The sequence below is a fragment of the Diceros bicornis genome (assembly GCF_020826845.1).
Source record: "Diceros bicornis minor isolate mBicDic1 chromosome 30 unlocalized genomic scaffold, mDicBic1.mat.cur SUPER_30_unloc_3, whole genome shotgun sequence".
In the NCBI taxonomy this organism is placed as follows: Eukaryota; Metazoa; Chordata; class Mammalia; order Perissodactyla; family Rhinocerotidae; genus Diceros; species Diceros bicornis.
This window is the reverse complement of record NW_026690901.1, coordinates 561,014-583,082: the sequence shown is the minus strand read 5'-3', so window position 1 is coordinate 583,082 and position 22,069 is coordinate 561,014. Positions and strand designations below refer to the sequence as shown.

The following is a 22,069-nucleotide window of genomic DNA, read 5'->3' as shown; positions in this document are numbered from 1 at the left end:
CTCAGAAAAGGTTCAACATGACTATAACCCAGAAAATGTGGGTTTGGGAGTTGGATCATAAAGTAGAAGAGGGACAGAAAACCAACACTGAAGATTTTTCATACCATAATTAACATCTTGGAATTACTCAGATTTATGATATTAAATGGTGCAATGCTGGAATCCCCTCAATGGTGGCATTATCTTATTTTGAAGCTTAATTTCACAACATCTTTTGTATAATTTCAATTTTTTTGAAATGTACTGAGATTGATGATATAGTCTGGCATATCGTCAATTTGGATAAAGCTTCCACGTGCATATTTGTCGTGTGGTAAGTTTTGGTATATGTTCCATACACACATCTAAAGAACACTACGTCCACTAACTTCAATTCCTACATGCTTGGAGATTAATAAATACACTTGTAAACAACCGATGATTAATGAGTAAACTATCATGGAAATTAGAATGTATTTCCAATTAAAAATACTATTCATCAAATCTTATGTGGTGGAGTTAAAACTATCCTTAGAGAGAAATGTATAATCCTAGATTATATATATTTATATATTATTTTGTATATTTAAATAAAGAAAGGTTGAATTTCTAAGTTGTAAGCATTCATGACAAGCTAGAAAAAGAGCAGAAAATTAAACATAAGGAAAATAGAAAACACAAAATGATAAATATTAGAGGAAGTGTTAACAAAATAAAAGACAAACATCAAAAGGATAAATAAAAATAAATTAGATTCTAATAAATGACAAATATACTCAATAAAATCCTAGTACTAGTGTTCAACAAAAGTGAAAATTTGCAACAAAAACATACCAAGGCTGAAAAGGAGTAATCTGTGCAGATAATATGGAAAATTTTTAACATGAAGAAAACATAAATAACATAATGTTGATACAATGAAAATTTAGAGGAAACTCACAAATTTCCAGGCAAATAAAAGTTACCAAACCGTCTCACGAAAAAATGAAAAATCTGAATATTGCCATACCTATTAGAGAAATTGAGACCATACTTTAAAACATTTCTACAAAATTTTATTGTAAGCTATTTATTTGATACAAACCTGATGAATCTGCCCAAATATTCAAGAAAAAAATAATATACATCTACTCAAACTCTTCCAGAGAATAGGAAAAACAGAAAATTTTTGACTCACTATGAGAGACTAGCTTAACATTGGTACCAAAATCTAACAAATTCATTGCAGGAAAGGAAATTACAGGCCACTCTCTTTCTTGGATTAAATTCATTTATCCTAAAAAAAAAATCAAATCAAATCAATGTTCCAAATCTAGCTATATTCTATAAGAAGGACATATCATGACCAAATTAGGTTCATGCAATGTAATTCAGTACACTAATCTCTGAAAAAAGACAAATAATAATCGCAATAACTGTAAGAAAAACTAGTAAAATTAAACACCTATTCATATGTTAAAACAAACAACAACAACAGAACAACCCTTACAAAATCAGAAACAGATTGAAACTCTCTTACTCCCATACACAGTAGTCACAGAATGGACATTTAAGGTGCAGTGTTGAAAGGAAGGATAAGAGAAGAAAGTTCAACATCACTTCCTCTATTAGACGTTACACTGGAGGTCCTGCCTGATACAATATAGGCAGGAAAATAAATAAAAGGAATAATTTACTTCAAAGGAAGACGTAAAATTGATGTTATCTTCAGATGATATTATGGTATAAATGTAAAATCCATGTAAATTAATGTATTAATTGAGCTTAGTGGTGGCTGAATACAAGGTTAATATAGAAAATTTTGCTTCCATCTACCCGTCATAACGCATCCAAAATTTAAATTTTAAAAAATGACATTTACAACATCTTAAAGTATGAAGTACCTAGAAATAACTTTAATGAGACTTTCAAAAGATTTCTGTCCAAAAATTTGTAGAACAGCATTTAGAAAAATAGAGGAAGACTGAAAGAAGTGGAGGGATAAACCAAGTTCGTGACTGAACAGACTCAAAAGTCAACAGATACCAAAATTGTCCAAATTAATCTACAGCTTCCACAAAATTGCAGCTAAAATGCTGACCCGTTCTGTGGAAATTACAATTGACACAATTCTTATGGAAATGATAAAGGAAAAACTTAACTAAGAAAATCTTGAAGAAAAGAATAGAGTGGGAGTACTTACTCTACCTGACATCAAGTATTATAGCATCACAATAGAGGAGGTTCATCAAGAGGATAAACAAGAAAATCAACGGAACGAAATGGTAAGTTCAGATACAAGCTGCTCATATAGGGACTCATGTATAGACGTCTGATTTACAAGGAAACACTGAGGAGGAGTGGGTAAATGAAAGACTTTTCAATAAAGCATGTTGGGTAAATTGGCTGTCTTCATGGAGAAGACAATGACTCGCCAACCCGAACTCACACCATCCACAGAAATCATCAGGCAGATTGTAGTTCTAAACATGAAAAGTTAGAAAATTTAAGGTGACTTAAAGAGGAAGGAGCAATGCCCCTGTAGAAGTAAAAACATGTATTTATACCTGCAGGGATGAGTGGGCACGGAACACTTTCAGAACCACAGGAAGATTTGGGAATCTTAAAAATCAGAGCAGAGGTAGTGGAAGTAGGAAAGACCAAGGTTAGACAGTCTTTTTTGGTCTTCCTAAGAGTTTGTCGGATTTTTAATGGAGGCTAAACATGATCCCACTTACATGTAGAAGTATCACTTGTGATGCAGGACAAGGGCAGGGAACCAGAGAAAAAAGATCTTATGATAACATAGGAGAGAAGTGACGAAAATCTTAACAGAAGTGGTGGAAGTGAAATCAAGAGGAAATGTACTGGAGATCATTTTAGATGGTAGAAAGGGTCTCATTTTGAAACTCCCTAGGAGTGAGGTCTATGACTTTGTAATTTCTGTTTCCCTAGAACGTAGCATATTATCTGCCTCATGGAGGTTTTCCAATAACTGCTTGCTCATTGAATGAGTAAATCTAGGCCATAGCTTACAGGGGTATAGCTCAGAGAGACAGGGAGCACTTTTGGTTTTCTGCTGAGAAAAAAGTGCTTTCATGATTATGCAAGAAAAATACTGAGAAGCATAATAGCTTTGTTTACTTTACCATAAAGAAGATGGGCACTATTAACTGGGAATGGTTCTCTGCAGAGTATTGTCTTATTGGGTGCATGGAGCAACAAAGGAAGACAGTTTTTAAACTTACCCAATGCCTTCTTTGTGGGCATGCAAATAAGAGAGAGTGACTGAACCTGGGCTGAGGACACTTTGCATCTCTCCCCAGACGTGGATCATTGTGTGAAGTGTCCAGATCATCAGTAGGCCAAAAGAGGGCAAGATCGTTGCCTCCAAAATGTTGTGATCTTTCTGGCTTATGAGGACCCCTTGGGGATGGCCCTGGCCTGCACAGCTCTGTGCTTCTCTGTCCTCACAGCTGTGGTCCTGGGGGTCTTTGTGAAGCACCAAGACACTCCCATAGTCAAGGCCAATGATCAGACTCTCAGCTACATCCTGCTCATCTCCCTCACCCTCTGATTCCTATGCTCCTTACTCTTCATTAGTCGTCCCAACCAGCCACCTGCCTTCTTCAACAAATCACATTTGGAGTTGTATTTACTGTGGCTGTTTCCAGTGTCTTGGCCAAAAATATGATTGTGGTTGTGGCCTTCAAGGTCACTGCACCAGGGAGAAGGATGAGGCAGTGGTTGGTGTCAGGGGCACCTAACTTCATCATTCCCATCTGCTACTTTATCCAGCTGAGTCTCTGTGGAATCTGGCTGGGAACCTCTTCTCCCTTCATTGACACAGATGCACACTCTGAACACGGCCACATCTTCATTGTGTGCAACAAGGGCTCGGTCACTGCCTTCTACTGTGTCCTGGGACACCTGGGCTTCTTGGTCCTGGGCAGCTTCACTGTGGCTTTCCTGGCCTGGAACCAGCCTGACACCTTTAATGAAGCCAAGTTCATGACGTTCAGCATGCTGGTGGTCTGCAGTATCTGGGTCACCTTCCTCCCCGTCTACCACAGCACCAACGCCAAGGGCATGGTGGCCGTGGTGGTCTACTCCATCTTGGCCTCAAGTGTGGGGCTATTAGGCTGCATCTTTGCTCCCAAGTGCTACGTTATTTTCCTAAGGCCAGAGAGAAACACATCAAAAGTGTTAAGGAATAAAACACATTCAGGGAGAAAATAATCGAAATGTAAATTTTTTTCATAGGTCACAAGAACTCGCATACACTTGACAACAAAACTACCACATTTTTCCAGACCCACTTTAAGTATCAACTAATCTTACCTTACATCTCCAGTTAACTATTTGCTTTACGTTTCTTTTGGCTTTGTACAATCTTCCTCGGACATTCAAATGAACAAATACAAAAACATTCATACTAATACTCCTCTAAAATTATGTGTGAGAGATTGCGAAAATGGCCACACATTAGTCCTCTCCCTCTATCTGTTTGGTCATAGCATCCCACGTTGACTCTGGGTAGACTTGGCCTTGTAACTTGCTTTGGCCAATGGGACATTAGCAAATGACATGAGCAAAGGCTTGAAATACACTTGCTCATTGTTGGTACTTGTCCTTCTCTGGCTGTCCTTGGGAAGCTTGAGGCCATCAATATGTGAATGAGTCTAGATAGACTGCACATCTCCATCACTCCAAGTGACTTCAAGTCAACAATCAGACATGTGAGTAAGGCCATACTAGACTATCCAATCTCAGCTGAGCCACCAATTGGTCAAGATAAAAATAACTGCCCAGTTAACTCACAGAATCTTGAGAAAAAATAAACTATTCTTATTTGAAGACACCAAATTTTCAGATGGTTTTTTATACAGCAGAAGCTAACTGATACCTTATGCTACCATTTATATATGTCCTCTCATTATTTGTGTAATTATCACAGATTTCTATTTCTTTAACCAATGTCGTAGACTAGAATATCCTTCTCTAGATTAAGTCTCTGAAAGAAAATCAGAGACCATATCACCTTCCATTTTACTTTTTCTCCTTCCTCTATTCAACCAGACATCTTTAAGCATATATATTAAGAATATCTTCACTAATTTTAAGATTATGGATATTCTTCTATATTGTCATCCACCACTGTTATACATGGGGGATTTTTACTTTTAATTGTAGCCCTATAATCCATTTGGAATGATTTACTTGTGAATAATGTTAGTTGATGGTCCAGTGTTTTATTTTACAAATGGATATCATTTAGTCTATAAAACAAATACAGCATCATTTTAAAAGTTGATTTGAAGCATATGGAATCTGAATAATGTTTGGAAAAACTGAGATCTTTAAAACACTTTCAGTCACAGTATAGCATATCTCTCCATTTAATCAGAGCTTTTACATGCTTTGTATCTCTTTATAATCTTCTTCATATAACTAATGTGCAGTTCCAATTATTTTAACTACTTATCTTAAAGAATTCATTGCTCTTGTGAATGGAATGATTATTTACATGTTTAAATGAATTCTTGCTCATGTAACAGTATTTTTGATGTTTCATATAGGAATCTAGCTTCCTTTCACATTATTCCACTTATTTATCAGTTCTAAACTTTTAAGTTATGTTCCACTAAAGTAATAGATTTTATCTTCTTCTCTAGTATTATTTACCTCTTATACTTTTGATTCTCATTTTTTTCATGACTGTGCTCTCCAGTGCCACACTGAATCATACCAGTGTTTGCCAGGAGAATTTTCCTCTTCTTAAGTGTAGTGTAAACATCAGATAATTTCCTTGTCAGGGCAGAGCAGGCTTCGAAGAGACAGAAAGTGAAAACATGAAGGAGAATCATTGCTAGCTGGAAATCAACAGACTTGCTTATCTTGGCTGTTTGGAGCTGGAGATGTTATTACAATGAGGCCAGCTGAGAATCAGAGGATCTCTCTCCAGTCCCAAGAATTAGTCTTGGTCAAATCTCTCAACTTCTTTTGACCTCATTTTCTTCACATGTAACATGAAGAGTTGGACGAGTCTTTTTGAGTTCTGAAATCCATTGACTCCTAGATACCCTTCACCCACATGCCCTTGACAAAGACCAGAGAGAATTTTTAGTTGTCTTTCTCTGCATCAACATTATTATCCATATCACGACTTAAAGACATACCAAATGTCTACTTTTGCATGACACCGATACAACAGGTTCCATACCAAATCACTGTTCATTGGGATAACAAATCTATAGTTAATTGTTTAGAGGTAAGTATAGAGATGGGCCCTGCTGGAACCAGCAATCAATGGGCCAAAAAGTCTTGCTTTATTTTACAGTGAGGCTGTGGAAACATTCCTTAATACACCAGAATTCTTCTGGACTTACATGTAGGAAACAAATCGGAGCCTTGAATCCATGATTACGAGCTAATAAGGATATGATTTTTAAAATTTTGTTAGTGATGCCATTTGCCTGGTATGGGGCTGTTCTCTGGTGAGTAAAGAGCAGGTGTATTCAAGGCCACTTTCATTCATTTAATAAATATTTACTCAGTGCCTACCCTTGCTTCAAGATAGCAGTGATCTACCTTAAGAGCATTTGTATTCTAGTAGTGTGACTCAGACCATAAACAAAAAGAGAATCTTGAGGTGATCAATAAAGTTACATATACGTCAACCTTTTTTCATTCTGGACTATTTTTCACCCTTTCCCTTCTTTGACTGTTTCCCAGAACTCTAAGCATGGACTTGAAAATACAGAAAGCATGGGTCCCAAGTTTCTTCTCGCAACACCCCTGTTTCAAAGACATAGTGTTTATCATCTGAGAGTATGTCTCTTTAAGACTAAGTTCCTATGAATCAACATTATTTCATCACTTTCTTGAGAGGACGGATGATATTATGAAGGGGAAACAAAATATCATATAGGATTTATACACGAAATGATCTTTCCACTCTAATTGTGTTATTTAATGTGGTGTGATTTGGGGCAAGTCAGTTACTCCTTCAGAGACAGTGTTAATAATACACTGAAAAGTATTCTATAGAGATTAAATGAAACAAAGTATGAGAAACTGCTTTGTAAATTGCAAAGCAATCTATTTCAGCTTACTTTTTCTAATAATATTTTCATTTATACAATCCTTTTTGACTCTATGCAACCTACCTAGACTGAGTTTTATCATTTATTCAACAATAAAATGGGTCAAAATGGTTGAATATTAGAAATTTCATATGGTTCAACTTAATAGGCCATCACAATATTTAATTTGGTTATAATTACAGCTAAATTTTTTATGTTGCCTTACCATGTGCCAGGCACTCTAAGCATCTGACATGTATTCCCTCATTTAATCCTCACAACGATGCTATGAAGACAATACTATTAACCCCTATTGTATGGATGAGGAATATTAGAGGTTATATAATTGACCAAGGTCACACAGCTGGTACCCAGGCAGTCTACTTCCAAAAGCTCTTTTAGGGATACATTAGACGTCATGGTGCTTACACTGTAAAAGGATCACCCTGGTTCCTGGTTGGCGAATGGACCAGAGGGGACTAAGCAAGAAAACACATGGCTACTGAAATGATCTGGTCAAGCAATTCTGAATACAGAATTTCCTCCATTTTTAAGGCTGAATAATATTCCATTGTATGGATACCCCAGATTTTCTTCATCCTTTCACCCACGGATTCACAATTAGGTAGTTTCCATTTCTTGGCTATTGTGAATAATATTGCAGTGCATTTTGTCAAACGATTTCCTGGCACTTAGTGAGTTTGAAAAAATTCTTCTTATACACATTAGTTACTGTAATGAACTACCTTTCCAAATGTTTAAAGTTTAAATATTTGTCATTCTACAGAAACACCTTGCCTAATCATGATTTGTGTTGTTATCAGTTCGTGAATGATCTAAGATTTTTGTACAAAAATTTGGTATAATGCCTTTTTCGCATGTATTCAGGAACTTTAGTAATATGGGTATTCCCTGATACTTGATTTTTAGTAGAGATTTCTAGTAAGCCTTTAGGATAGGAAGTATCTTCCTTGATGTGAGGCAGAGAGCAGAAAAATAATAAAGTGATTGCTATATTTAATTATATTAAAAGAAAACTGTCGTTTTGCTAAATTGTTTCTACACATCCTTTGCTTATTTGTAATAATGGCAAATATCATTTTATTAATGAAAAGAAAATTCAGTAAACAATTTTAACATAAAACAAGATCTATTGAGAACTTATATGAAAATTTTAGCAATATGCTGTCACCAATTTCCTCATCTGCAAAATGGAGATAGATAATACCATCTTCCTTATGGGTTGCTGTGAAAATACTCAAGAGTAATGTATGTAAAATGCTTATCACCCTGTCGGTGGGAAAGTGATGTCCTATTCATTTTTCCACAGGGATGATGACAGCTTTTTTTATGCTTGAAGTCTGTAGTTTTCAAAATACGTTCTACTGTTGTAAAGTGAATCCTTTTTACAAACACTTTGTAGAGTCAGATGATCCCTATGGAATACAAATTCAGGCTCCTGTGTGTGTGTGTGTGTATGTGTGTCTATACGCACATCTCTCAAATAATACTTTAAGCCTTATAACGAAAAGCTACCTTCCCCGCTCTTGACTCTGGTTCCAAAAACAACTTCTTTAATTTTCTGGTTGAAAATCTGTATTTCTAAATTAGCTACTCATACAGCTTTTTCATTTTTCAGCTTTTGAGTATTTATAGTTTCTTCTTTCTCTGAAAAATCCAGCATGAAGTGTACTTACATATGTTAAAAACATAATTCCGGGGCCGGCCCGGTGGCGCAAGCGGTTAAGTGCGCGTGCTCCGCTGCGGAGGCCCGGGGTTCGCTGGTTCGGATCCCGGGCGCGCACAGACGCGCTGCTTGGTGAGTCATGCTGTGGCGGCGTCCCATATAAAGTGGAGGAAGATAGGCACAGATGTTAGCCCAGGGCCGTCTTCCTCAGCAAAAAGAGGAGGATTGGCGGATGTTAGCTCAGGGCTGATCTCCTCACAAAAAAAAAAAAAAAAAAAAAAAAAAAACATAATTCCCCTTTCCCAATATAACTATTTAATGAATTAGGATAAATCAAAATTCAATGTCTACTGTTTTATGACATAAGTGTTTACCATTTTATAGCATATGAATCTTATCCAGAGATGTGCTACGTCAGATTGTATGAATACATTTTCTTTCTCACTTTTTCCTTTGACCGTTTAAATGGTAAAATTCTCTTGTTTCTTTGTTGTCTTCCTATGGATTCATCACTGGTTCATCTCCTTCCACCAGAAACTTAAATCTCTTCTCAGTAACTTCTGATGCATGAGACAATTCATGGGCTTCAGGTTTTGCTTGGGGACATCCCTCTTGGTCTTGAACATATATACAGGCCCACATATACACAGTATGTCTGGAAGGATAGAGGAGAAAAGGATGTTTATCTCTGTGAAAAAGGACTGGGGGACAGTGGTAGAGGGAGAATATTTTACTGACTTTGCACCACTCTTTGAAGTTTTCCTATACGTGCATCTTCGACGTATTGGCCTCCCTCCTCCCAGATTTTTAAAATTAAAATAGCGTTATATCCTTATCTACTGGCTTGGGACTGCAAGTTGTAGAGAAATGTGAATATATGATCCAATTTTTAAACGAAATTAAGAACAACAAACAAGCACAAAAATTTAGAATTCTAAATATAGGCACATCATTCTATTAGGCTGTATAAACGTGGGGAAAGGATTGAAGAACAGCTGTTCAACATCCAGCTACCTGTGCAGTCTAGGTGTCCACGGAAAGCCCCGCCTCCAGCTCGGCACGTGGAGCTGATTTCCTCCCCCTGTGAAGTCTGCCTGACTTATTCCAGCCCAACCCCGGCCTCTTCCCGCCCCTGGAACTGGTCTCCGCCCACAACTTTCGGGCCTGGCTCCGCCCACAGCCTGGCCCACGCCCACAGCCTGGTCCTGGATCATTGCCCCTCCCATACCCTTGTTTCATCCACAGAACCGCCCCCTGGGCCTGGTGTCACTCACACCCTTGTCCCCACCCACAGCCCACGGTTAGAACTGGTTCCCGCACACAGCCACGCCCCTAGATTTTGTCCCTGTCCCTGGTGCTCACCCAGCCCGCTTTCCAGCTTGACACTCACTCTAGAAGCTAGACACCTCCCCCGAGGCCGGGGTGCCAGGCCCGACCAGCCCGCCGCCTCAACTGCAGCCCCCAAACTTTCGTCCTCCTCGAATGCCCGCCCGAGACAGGAAGCGGAAGTGCTGGCGGGGCCTTGGATGGATGGGGCGTGTTTGCGCGGTGTGTCCCGTCTTGTGGGCTCCAACCGGATTCCCGTGGACTTTCGCCCTCAGGGGCGGGGCGCGGTGAGTGGCGGGCAGTCCCGGCTGGGTAGGGGTCCAGGGAGGGGCCTGGTCCTTGGGCAGCCCCGTCAGGGCCCGGCGTCCCTCCATCCCCACACAGCCCCCGTTTCACCTGGGCTGTTTGCTCAGGGCCCCCGAGGCTGCTGTTCCTCCTGGCTTCGGATGCCGCCATCCTCTCCTCAGACTCCTCGTCACCGTCCTCCTTTTGATTTTGTCCCCAGGGGGCTTTAGCTGCTTTTGGAGGCGGTGTTTGGGTTGTTACTAATGGGGGCGCTCCTGGCGTTTAGAGGGGGAGGCAGGAATGCTGCTCACTGTCCTCCAGGGCCCAGGGCGGCCCGACAGAGAATTATCCGGCCCCAAATGTCAGTTGTGCCAAGGTTGGGAAATCTGCTCCAGGCCTGAAAATCTCCCGAGCCCTGAATGACGTGTGGAAAATGTTGACAGGTCAGCGAGTCACAAAGTCCCTAAATGACAAGCTTGTTTAAAGGGTCCAGAGTCACCAAAAAGTCTCTGTCCAGCCAAGTGAGTTGAGCGACTCAAGTGCACACAGCACGAAGCTGCTTTCTCCCATCTTGGGCAGCAGGTGGCTGGATAGGAATCAGGAAAATCCAGTCACAGCCAACACTTACAATTAAATCAGTAAACACAAAAAAAAGAAAAGTGAATGGGGTGGCCTTTCCATCCAACACCCTATAAAAGGCCTCAAAAGCTTGTATGCGCCTTATTTTCCCCCCTCAGACACAAAAAGCATCCGTGGAGCTCAAGTTTGAGGTGAAAACAGGCTCAGGGTCCACCCGTCCTCGTTGATCCATGGATTTCTGTGTGACCAGGTGCGTACCCTGTGGACTTGGTACCAAGAGGTTCCGGCAGCCTCCGCTGTGCCGAAGACCTGCCAGTGGGCTTTCCTGTGCTCGGGTTGTCACCACATGGTGTCACTGAGAGTGAGGGTATCTTGAGAAAAATTATTGATGTTTGTTGGATGGAAAGATGGTAAGCTGTGGTGGTTCTGTGTGGTAAATATTTCAGTAAGTACAGTTACATGCAAATAAGAACACATGAAACAAATGTAAATTACTGCAAATGTGTATTATAGTAGAAAATATAGATTTACTTGCATAATACTCAAAAGTCAGAATTTATATATAATATAAATACAGAAATGTTTTGCGTGTGTATGTAGTATTAGAAGACATCCCAGGAAATATTAGCAGGGATACTCAGCAACATTCCTACGACCCATTCAATTTGACTTCTAAAGTCCTATAAATCCTCCACAAAAATTTGAAATAAAGGAGCATTCAGGGAAAAAGATGATTGGAACTTTGTATTAATAACAAATTTAAAATTGAATTTACCAGTAGCCAGATTTATTTTGAGCATTTTTTTCTTTATGACATTTCAAATCATTTGGAGGAATACTAAGCAACACTGTAGATTGAAGGGAAGGGCACTAGTCTCCAAAAAGACTGTCCTCACCACCTTGCCTTCTAAAGGGAATTAACTTTGTTTCTTGAATCTTTTCTGGAAGAACAGTCTGGTGATTCATGTTGCAGAGAATCTTGTTAAATGATGTTGTATTTAGTTGTTGGCCTCTACTAATTGTGTTTGTGTGTGTGTGTGTGTGTGTGCCTTTTTCATTCTAGCTTTCCTGTAACGTTCTTGAGGGGAATATGTGCTTGTCATGCAATAGATAGTCTTTGAGTGTATAATTTATGGTGACCCACCATCCTCGTTTATTCAGAACGAATGGGTTTTCCAGGATACAGGATGTTTAGTGTTCAAACCAGGGCAGTCCTAGACAAACCAGGATGTTTCCTCATCTCATAAGCCAGGCCCTGGACCACATGCATGGGTTCCTGGAGAACCAGAGAGACCTTGTCCCACCTCCATGGAATTTATATTGTATTTGGGAATTTGGATTTTAGACAGTTAATGATGAGAGTGATGTGGGAGTTTGGCTCAAGGGGACTCAACCTGAGGGGGCAGGGAAGCCCTCCTGAGAAGGACTGATATTTAGCTTGAGAGCTAGAGTTGGGACTGGATTTAGCTGGTCTGAAGGGTAGACTGGAGTGGGGGTGTGGGAGTATGTTCAAGAGAGCGTTTCAGGCAGAGGGACCCACATGAGGACATCCCTGAAGCAGAGAGCCTGTTGTGTCCATGAACTGAGAAGAGGGATGGATGAGCGGAGTCAACACAGGGGGAGAGGTGTGAGCCAGACCAGCGAGGGGGACAGGCTGGATCAGGTCAGGCGTGACTTGGGACTCTGTTCTAAGACAAGTGGGAACACTCTGGAGAGATGCGAACAGATGGCTGATGTGATTGGCGTTTGGTCTAAGCACTTTGGTTAAAATGTACCTGAGGGTTAAGATTGAATACTTATGAGGCAGGAGGTGTTGGGAAGAAGATTACGAGTGAGATGATTGTTCCCTAGGTCTCGGTGATGGCTGTGGAGTAGGAAAGAAATAGAAAGAAAAGACCTTGGAGTGTAGAACCGAGAGAATGTAACGGTACTTTCTTGCCTGCATGTGTCAGATGGCGCAGGGCACTGACTTTTCTCCTCGCTGCTGTCCGTGTAGACCTGCAGGCGTCCCCTCACCCAGGTCTGTGTGTTCACCCCACTTGGCCACTCACAGGCCCCCTTCCGCATCCTAAAGGAAGTCAGGTCTTACTTGTGAGGGGGTTGTCTCAGACGGGAGACATCGAGGAGAGCCCCTCCACACATCAGAGCAGCCCATTCAGCCTCTCCCTCAGCTTCCTCCCTTCCACTCTCCCACTTTCCACACCCAGAAGGACACCTGCTCAGTATTGCACAGCCCCATGTTCTTCCTCCACCAGGCTTGAGAAGGGTGGGGCAGCCAGCGGGGTGGACACCGTCTGCACCTTCCACTCTGAGCCCCGCAGGTCCCGGGCTGGACAGAGAGCGACTCTACTGGGAGCTGAGCCATGAGAACCTGGGCGACACCCACCTTGTTTTTCTCACCCTGGACCGGGACAGCTTCTACATCAGTGATGAGGGGCTGGGCTACAGCCATGCTCTCTCTGCCAGTCAAAGTTCTGTGTTGCCTCCGTTGCTCTAAAGTGAGTTTTGATCCATCTCTCTCTCCTTCTGGTCAGGGTTCAGTCTTCTCATCACGGTGTGACCGCTGGGTTCAGCCAGCTTCCACCTCGTTGACACCTCCCTGAACACCCTTCCCCTCTTCCTTTCTGCTTTTCCCTCTGCTTTTCCCTCAAACGTCCCTACATCCTCCCTCACCCTTAATCCTTTATGTTCACCCCAACCCTCGCTCAGCTCCTCTCGCCTTCTCTCCCCAGGTTATACCTATGGAGCCGCAGCCCCGACTACACCAGTGAGTATTCCTGGCCCTGATGTCCTGGGTCTCATCGCATTTGGGGTTGGGGAGCACTTGTTCTCCTTCACCCGCTGTGCTTGGTGAGGGAAGGACCTGGAAGGGTCCTAACTCATCCCTTCTCTCTCTCTTGGGTTCTGGTGGAGATTCCCAGCCCAGGGTGAGAAAGCCTTAGACACAGACATGTTCTCCACCACATTCTGACCCCACATGGTTTTCACTTTTATTCTCCTGAAGCCCCGCCCTTGGTCCTCCTTTTCCAGGTATCATATCCGTCTGTCCAGTTTTCTGTCCGTCCATCTCTCTTTCCTCTGTGTTCAGTCTCTCTTATTCACCCATCTCACTCTCTCATCCACAGGCTTGCTCATCCCTCTACTCACACAGGGACCCATCCCCTCACTCTCATTTATGCTTCACCTGTGAATGGTGGTCCTGGGACAGCCACTGCTGGAGCATGGGTGAACCTGGAAGCTCCTCCCACTCTGTCCCTCCCTGATGACAGCCCTCTCCACAGCTCCCTAGCCGGCCACCACATCCCTGCATACTTGATCAACACCTGTGCCACCAGAAGCCACCACAGGTATCTGGGGGTGCCTTTTCCTTCGCAAGAGAAGCTCTCCAGCCCCTACCAGCCAGTTGTGATCCAGGAGCTGGGAAGACAGGGTGTGAAATTCTGGTTTTAGGACAATCATGCTGATCACAAATATTATACCAATGATTCAGTCCTAAGGTCAGGCCTCAGAGAGCCCCTAGTCTTGTGAATTAACACACCATTATAACACAATGTGGGAGGATTCAGGGAGTGGCACCTGGCATAATTTGGAAGGGAAGAGCTTGCTAGTGAAAGGTTCACCTGAATGGAGTCTTTAAGAATGAGTAGGATGGACCCTGGCAAATAGAGGATGAAGAGTTTTCCTGGCAGAGGGGAATCCATGAGCAAAGACTCCAGCCAGAAACAACATGCCATATGGGGAGAATTGAAACGAATTTGGGTTGAGTGAAGCATGAAGTTTAAGTCGCAGTAGATGGATAAAATGAGACTGAAATATCAGCAGGAGCCAGATTGAGTAGAGCCTTGAGTGCCAGGTCAAGAATGTTGAACTAAACACTGAAGGCCATAGGGAGCCATGGGTGGTACTAGAGCAGTGGTGGCCCTAGTGAGGTATTCATTTCAGAAAGATTCTTGTAGTAGTCCATGTAGAACATCCTTTAGACAGAGCATCCACTGTGCCTGCTGGGGTGTTGGTCTGGGTGAAGGAAGTTAAGATTTGAGTTGGGACAGGGATGGAGTGTATCTGAGGACGAGTGTGCAAGGTGAATGGGTGTTACAGGGAGTGAGGAGGAGCTGAGCAGATATGCTGGTTCTGACTTGGGTGACCACACGGGTTGGTGGTGGTGCCACTGTGAGAGAAGACGACAGATGATAATGAATGCAGGACTCTGGTGTGGTCTCAGGTCAGCTCTCAGTGATGGCCATCGCTCTTCCTCTCGTCTTGCAGCTTTGGGGCACAACCTGAAGACCCTCACAGTCAATGTCACCATCTCCACCTTCTGGTATTCATCAGACAGGAGCAACAGCTCAGCCACGTTCAACTCCACTGAGAGTGTCCTGCAGAGCCTGGTGAGACCCTGGTCCCAGCAGCTCCTGGTGGGTTAAATCCCACCCAGCCCCTCCCCCAACCCCTGTCCCTCCTGCTCATCCTCCTCCTCCTTCCTCCCCAGCTGGATCCTTGTTCAAGAAGAGAAGCCTGGGCTCCTTCTCCTTGAGTGTCAGACTGGTCTCCCTCAGGTAAGGCCCTCCCTTGAGCACTTGCCCCTAATGACCACTTTTGTGACCACCCCTCTCTCAGTTTCCTCACTCACCTCCCATTTCCTCCTTCCTGTTATGGCCCAAACCCCAGAGGATTCAGGACCTCTCTCTTGATTCGCCACGTCCCTCTCTCCCCAGGACTGAGAAGGATGGGGCAGCCACCAGTGTGGACGTTGTCTGCACCCACCACCCTGACCCCGTCGGCCACCATGCCTCTGTGCTTGGAGCTGAGAGTCTCCACCTGTCTGCTATTCCTCTCAGTGTCTCCAGGCTCTGCACCCTGGAGTTTATGCATGCAGAGAGAGCACCAGTTACATTTCCGCAGCATCAGCTGGAACCTCAGCAACCCGGAGCTCACATCCTCGGAGTACACCGCCCTGCAGAGAGACACCCAGGACCAGGTGGGGTCTCCCCTCTCCCGTCTCTCCTTGCCCTGAGAGCACCCTCATTCCTCTGCTTGACTTACATCTGTTACATTATTGTTTCAATTCTTCACTTTCCCTGCTTGTCTGGGTTCTCTCACTTTCCAGAGGTGATGTCCTAGCTGCCTTCCCCATTTCTCACGTAGGTAAACTGAAGCTCAGAAAGGGGAGTATTTTGCCTAAGGTCACACAATGTGTTAGGGGCAGAGCCAGGATTTGAAGTCAGGTCTCCCTTGCCCCAAGGTCTGTGATCTTTCACTGGCTCCAGTGGCCCCCTGCGTCCACAGGAGACATCCGTCTCAGCCACTCTCCCTCCCATTTGTTCTAGGTCACCAAGCTCTACAGAGGCAGCCAGCTGTGAGACATATTCCACTCCTGCCTGGTCACCGACTTGATGTAGGTTGAGGAGATTGGAAGCATTGGTTGAGCTGATGGCTGATGGCTCTGAGCTCCCGTGACACATCCTTGATCTGGAAGTCACTTACATGGTGCCCATTCTGCCCCACATCCCTGTCAGCTAATCCTACCATCTCCATCCATAGGTTTTCGGTGGTTGAGAAAAGCATTAACATTTGAGGCCACCAACCTCCAGCATCCTCCTCCTCCTCCTCTTCTGGAGACTTTCAACAAATATCAGCAGTCTAACTGTGCTCTCCAATAGTGAAGCCACTAACCACATGGGGCAATTTAAATTTTTTATACACCGTTGGGATACGATTCACATATTGTGTGTGGGGGTGGTTGTATTTTTTAGGTTTTTGTATATACAATGTCTTCTCCTCTGCAAAACTAATAGTTTTACCTCTTCCGTTCCAATCTGGGTTTCTTTTATTCCTTTTTCTTGCCTAATTGCCTTCATTAGAACCTGTAGTACCTGTTATTAACATATGAGATGAAGGAAGACATCTTTGTCTTGTCCCTGTCTTAGGGGGAAATTTTCAGTCTTTCACATTGAACATGGTGTTAGCCTTGGGTTTTTCATTGATGCTATTTATAAGTTGAGAAAGTTTTTTTCTATTCCTAATTTGTTGAGTGTTTTCTTTTTTAGGCATGAAGGGCATTGTATTTTGTGAAATTCTTTTCTATATATATGGTTGAAAATACGTGGTATTGGTCCTTAGTCTAGTAATATGGTGTATTATATAATCAAGTTTTCAGATATTAAGACAACCCTTCAACTAGAGGTGAGAGATTAAGATGTTCTCAAGTCTGTCCTGGGCCTGCCACATCCCTGAGCCTTTGTGGTCTTCTAGATGTCCGCAAATACACTGCAGCTTTCAAAGCCCCCCGTGGACATCTCATTCCTCCAATTTTTCCTCCAAGGTTTTGGCTCGCCTCTTACCCGCCTCAGCTGGAATCACTCCCTCAGGCCACTACAATAGAAAACAATTAGCGCTGATTGTATTTACCAAGTACCTGGGGACCTACATTCCACCCTGGGCAAGCTCTGAGTCAAGTAAGGACAAGCCCTTAACATGGGGCTTTTTCAGGGAGCTGCCAGGCAGGTCAGCTAGTGACAGTTCGACGGGGATGGTTCTTTTTAGAACTCTAAACCCATTATGGCTGCTTGGCTGATGGTTGTCTCAGCTACCATGGTTCTAAGACTGATGGTTTTCAAAGTTATGGAGGATATTGTGAGAGCAGGATGGGAATAGCGAAAGTTATAGTGCCGCAAAATTTGCTACCTTTATCAAGATTCCACCGTGTGTCTTCACTAAACCCTCCTCAAAATCTCACAGGCCTTTGATTAATTTCTAGGCTTCTGAAAAGTTGATTTTGACCATTTTTACCAGTGTTCTCATTGTTTTTATGCATTTTCAGAAGTCCTTACTCCAAAGTTTCAAAAATGTTCTCCCTGTGGTTATTTACTTATATATTACGTACTTGAAATTAAATTACATGAGAAATTCAGTTCCTCACTCACACACACTAGCCACATTTTAAGTGCTCGATACCAACATGGGGCTAATAATGAGTGTATTTGGGAGTGCAGACAAATGTTTACATTACTGCAGAAAGTTCTTTTGGACAGGACCCAGAAGCAGGGTATCTAAAATCAGGGTAGAATTCCAGACACCCTTGTTCATCCTTTGTGCCCTTCCAGGTCTGTCCCCCACAGTAACTACACTGGAGTGGACTCCCTGTGTACCTTGCCACCTTGGCACAGAGACTGGACAGAGTTGCCATCTATGAGGATTCCTGTGGCTGACCCAGAATGGTACCCAGCTGCAGAACTTGACCCTGGACAGGAAGAGTGTCCTTGGGGATGGTCAGGCTCCCTGGTCATTGGGAAAGGAAGTGAGGCATTTCTGGGGACTCTGGATACCTGGGGCTGAGAGAGCATTGAACTTTCTCAGGCTGGCAGGTGGTGGCACAGTCCCCCAGTCTTTCCCCACCATTGAGAGAGAGAAAAAGACACCAGTGTAATATAGGTGGCCCTCACCTTCTCCTAGACATCTCTGTGACCTCAAACTAGTCACCGCCCCTCTCTGGACATTAGTTTCCTTATCTCTGCACTGAAAGCCACTGGGCCAGATGGTCAGTGAGGGCCTCCAGCTGTGTGTGAAGCAGACTTGCAGGTTTGGGGGTGGATCTGTTTCCTGATCCACAGGCTATAGTTTGCCAAGTCCCACTCTAGATGAGCACCAATGCTCTAGAACTTTCTGCAGTGGTGGAATGTTCTATATCTGTGCTGTCCAGTGCATAGCCACATGTGACTGTTGAGTGCTCGAAGGATGATATTGTGACTCGTCTATATTGTTACTGATTTTTAATGTTACTGAGGTACTAGAATTTTTACTTTATTTAACTAAAGTTAATTTTAATTCAAAAAGAGACTTGTTGCTGCTGCATATGAGACAGCACACCTCTAAGTGGTTGTCTGGATAGAGGTACACATAGGGGGACCTGCACCCCTCCACTCATTCCCACTGGATGCTGTGTGTCTTACTCTCCTGGAGTTTATGTTATAGCTGGCAATAACAAGAATAGAGAATTGAAACTTATCAATTATTTGATGTGAACGAACTCATACTTGCAGGCGGAAATCAGAAAAGACTTCGTGCAGGAAATTACATTGTAGGTTAATCCTAGAAAATGAATATTAAGCAAATAGATAAAGGAGAAGGGGATGATGTGTTCCTAGGCACGGAAGAACACTTTTCAGTGTGAATTTACAAATTTAGAGAGATCCCATAGGCTTGCCAACAGTGATGACCTATTCTCCCCATGGCTGTCGTAAGAAAGTCCATTCAAATTAACTCATCTGTGCCCAGATGTATGAATTTGGTTTAATTAATTACACTTTTGTTCTGTGATAATGGCCTTGGATTTTGTAGCAAAGTGTGCCCACTTTTTAGAGATGGAACTAAAATGGGGTGAAACATCATGATGTCTACTTGACTTTAATATTTCATTGAATACGTGGGATGAATCAAGTGTGGCAAGTGTTAATAATTTATACATTGATGAAATATTGTTTTAATTGGATGGAATATACATTGGTAAATCTAGATGATGGATGTTTATGAGACTGTTCCCTTTATTTTTCTGTGTGTCTAAAAAGTTATATTAAAAAGAGTGAAACACACTCACATGCATTCTCCATTTTATTCACTTCCAGAATATACTCCCAACAGAGATGACACCTTGATTGTGAAGCCTGGTAAGCCTGCAGGAAGCCCCAGCCCAGGGTATGAGGCGAGTATCTTGATCCTGTGCCTCATCCAAGAGAACCAGGTGAACAGGTTTTTGGATGATGAGGAAAGTTGACCAAACCTTGTCAAGGATGGTTGAGGCACAGTGGGGTCAGCAGGAGTCCTCGGGCGATGACAGGAGGTGGTTCACCCCACCACTTGTCTCCCCAAACCTCCTTTTCTGGGCCCTCATCCTCATCTTCTTGGTGGGACTCCTGGTGCTTATACAGGCCTGACCTGCTGTCTCCTGGTTAGACATGACGTGCTGCTTGTCTTCTTACTATTGGGTTGCAAGAGCTCTTTATATATTATAAATACACGTCCTTTTCTAGGGATATGTTTTGCAGATGTTTTCTCCCAGTCTGTGCGTGTCTTGCTTTCTCCTTCACAACATGCGTTATTGGGGAAATCCAAGTGACAGTCATCATGAGATTCCACCACACTTGAGAATGTCTATAATTAAAAAGACTGACTATAGCAAGTGTTGTTGAAGATGTCAAGTCACTGAAACTCTCATCGAGTGCTGGTGAAAAATAGCTTGGATGTGTCTTTAATAATTACATACGTCTGCCCAGCCATTCCTCTCCTAGGAATCCATCCAAGGGAAATAAACCCATATGTCTATACACAGACTTGTACACACGTGTTGATAACAACCTATTTATAGTAGACAAAAACGGAAAACAACACAAATGTCCATCTACTGGTGAACGGATATGCAAAGTGTGGTATATCCCCACCTTGGAATACTATTCAACCATAAAATAGACTGAATTATTTTTTCTTTTTTAATTATTTTATTGAAATTATAAAGGGTTTTAACATTGTGTAATTTCAGGTGTTCATTATTATTTGTGACTTTCTGTATAGACTGCATCGTGCTCAGCTCCAGTAGTCTAACGTTTATCCATCACCATGCATATGTGGCCATTTAACTCTTTCACTCAACACCCAGCCCCCTTCCCCTCTGGAAACCACTAATCTGTTCTCTTTATTCTTGTGTATGGTTATCTTCTACATATGAGTGAAATCATCCATATTTGCCTTTGTCTGGCTTATTTCATTTAACATCATACCCTCAAGGTCCATCCAGGTTGTTGCAAACAGGACGATCTTGTCTTTTTTTTCTGGCTGAGTAGTGTTCCATTGTATATAATGCATACCACATCTTCTTTATCCATTCATCTGTAGCAGGGCACTTGGGTTACTTCCATGTCTTGGCTATTGTGAATAATGCTGCAGTGAACGCAGGGGTGCATAAATCTCTTTGAATTGTTGATTTCAATTTCTTCGGATAAATACCCAGTAGCTGGAAGGTATGGTATTTCTATTTTTGTTTTTTTGAGAAATCTCCATACTGTTTTCCCTGGTGGCTGCACCAGTTTGCACTCCCACCAGCAGTGTGTGAGGGTGCGCTTTTCTCCTTATCCTCTCCAACATTTGTTATTTTTTGTCTTGGGAATTATGGCCATTCTGACAGGTGTAAGGTGAACTCTCATTGTAGGTTTGACTTGACTATCCCTAATAATTAGCGATGTTATACATCTTTTCATGTGTCTGATGGCCTTCCATATATCTTCTTTGGAAAAATGTCTGTTCATATCCTCAGCCCATTTTTAGATTGGATTGTCTGGTTTTTTTTGTTGTTGGGTTGTATGTGTTGTTTATATATTTTGGAGATTAACCCCTTGTCAGATATATGATTTGCAAATATTTTCTCCCTGTTGGTGGGTTGTCTTTTCGTGTTTTTTTTTTTTTTACTTGTGAGGAAGATCAGCCCTGAACTAACATCCGAGCTAATCCTCCTCTTTTTTTCTGAGGAAGACCGGCTCTGAGCCAACATCTATTGCCAATCCTCCTCTTTGTTTTTTCCCCCAAAGTCCCAGTTGATAGTTGTATGTCATAGTCGCACATCCTTCTAGTTGCTGTATATGGGACGCGGCCTCAGCATGGCCGAACAAGCGGTGTGTCTGTGCGCGTCTGGGATCCAAACCTGGGCCGCCAGTAGCGGTTCGTGTGCACTTAACCACTAAGCCACGGGGCCGGCACTGGCTTTTCGTTTTGTTCATCATTTCCTTTGCCTTGCAGAAGCCTTTTAGTCTCATGTAGTCCCATTTGTATATTTTTTCTTTTCTTTCTCTTGCCTGAGTAGACATGGTATTGGGAAGGGTGCAGCAAAGACCAATGACAAAGACTGTACTGCGTATATTTTCTTCTAGGAGTTTTATGGTTTCAACTGTTAGATTCAAGTTTTTTATACATTTCGAGTTAATTTTTGTGTATGGTGGAAGGTAACGATCTACTTTCATTCTTTTGCATGTGTCTGTCCCGTTTTCCCAACAGCTTTTATTGAAGAGACTTTCCTTTCTCCATTGTATGATCTTGGCTCCTTTGTGAGAGATTAACTGACTACAGATGTGTGGATTTCTTTCTGGGCCTTCAGTTCTGTTCCATT

General features: G+C 42.5%; 2 long non-coding RNA genes across 2 annotated transcripts in view; both read left to right on the top strand.

Moving 5' to 3' along the window:
- The window catches only part of LOC131402138 (uncharacterized), a 145,616-nt gene that overhangs the window by 76,295 nt on the left and 47,252 nt on the right, over nt 1–22,069 (top strand). The window lies entirely within an intron of this gene.
- On the top strand, nt 15,817–19,603 carry LOC131402137 (uncharacterized). Its single transcript, XR_009218306.1, has 3 exons — nt 15,817–15,898; nt 16,248–16,315; nt 19,542–19,603. It is a non-coding gene; the product is annotated as an uncharacterized LOC131402137 (long non-coding RNA).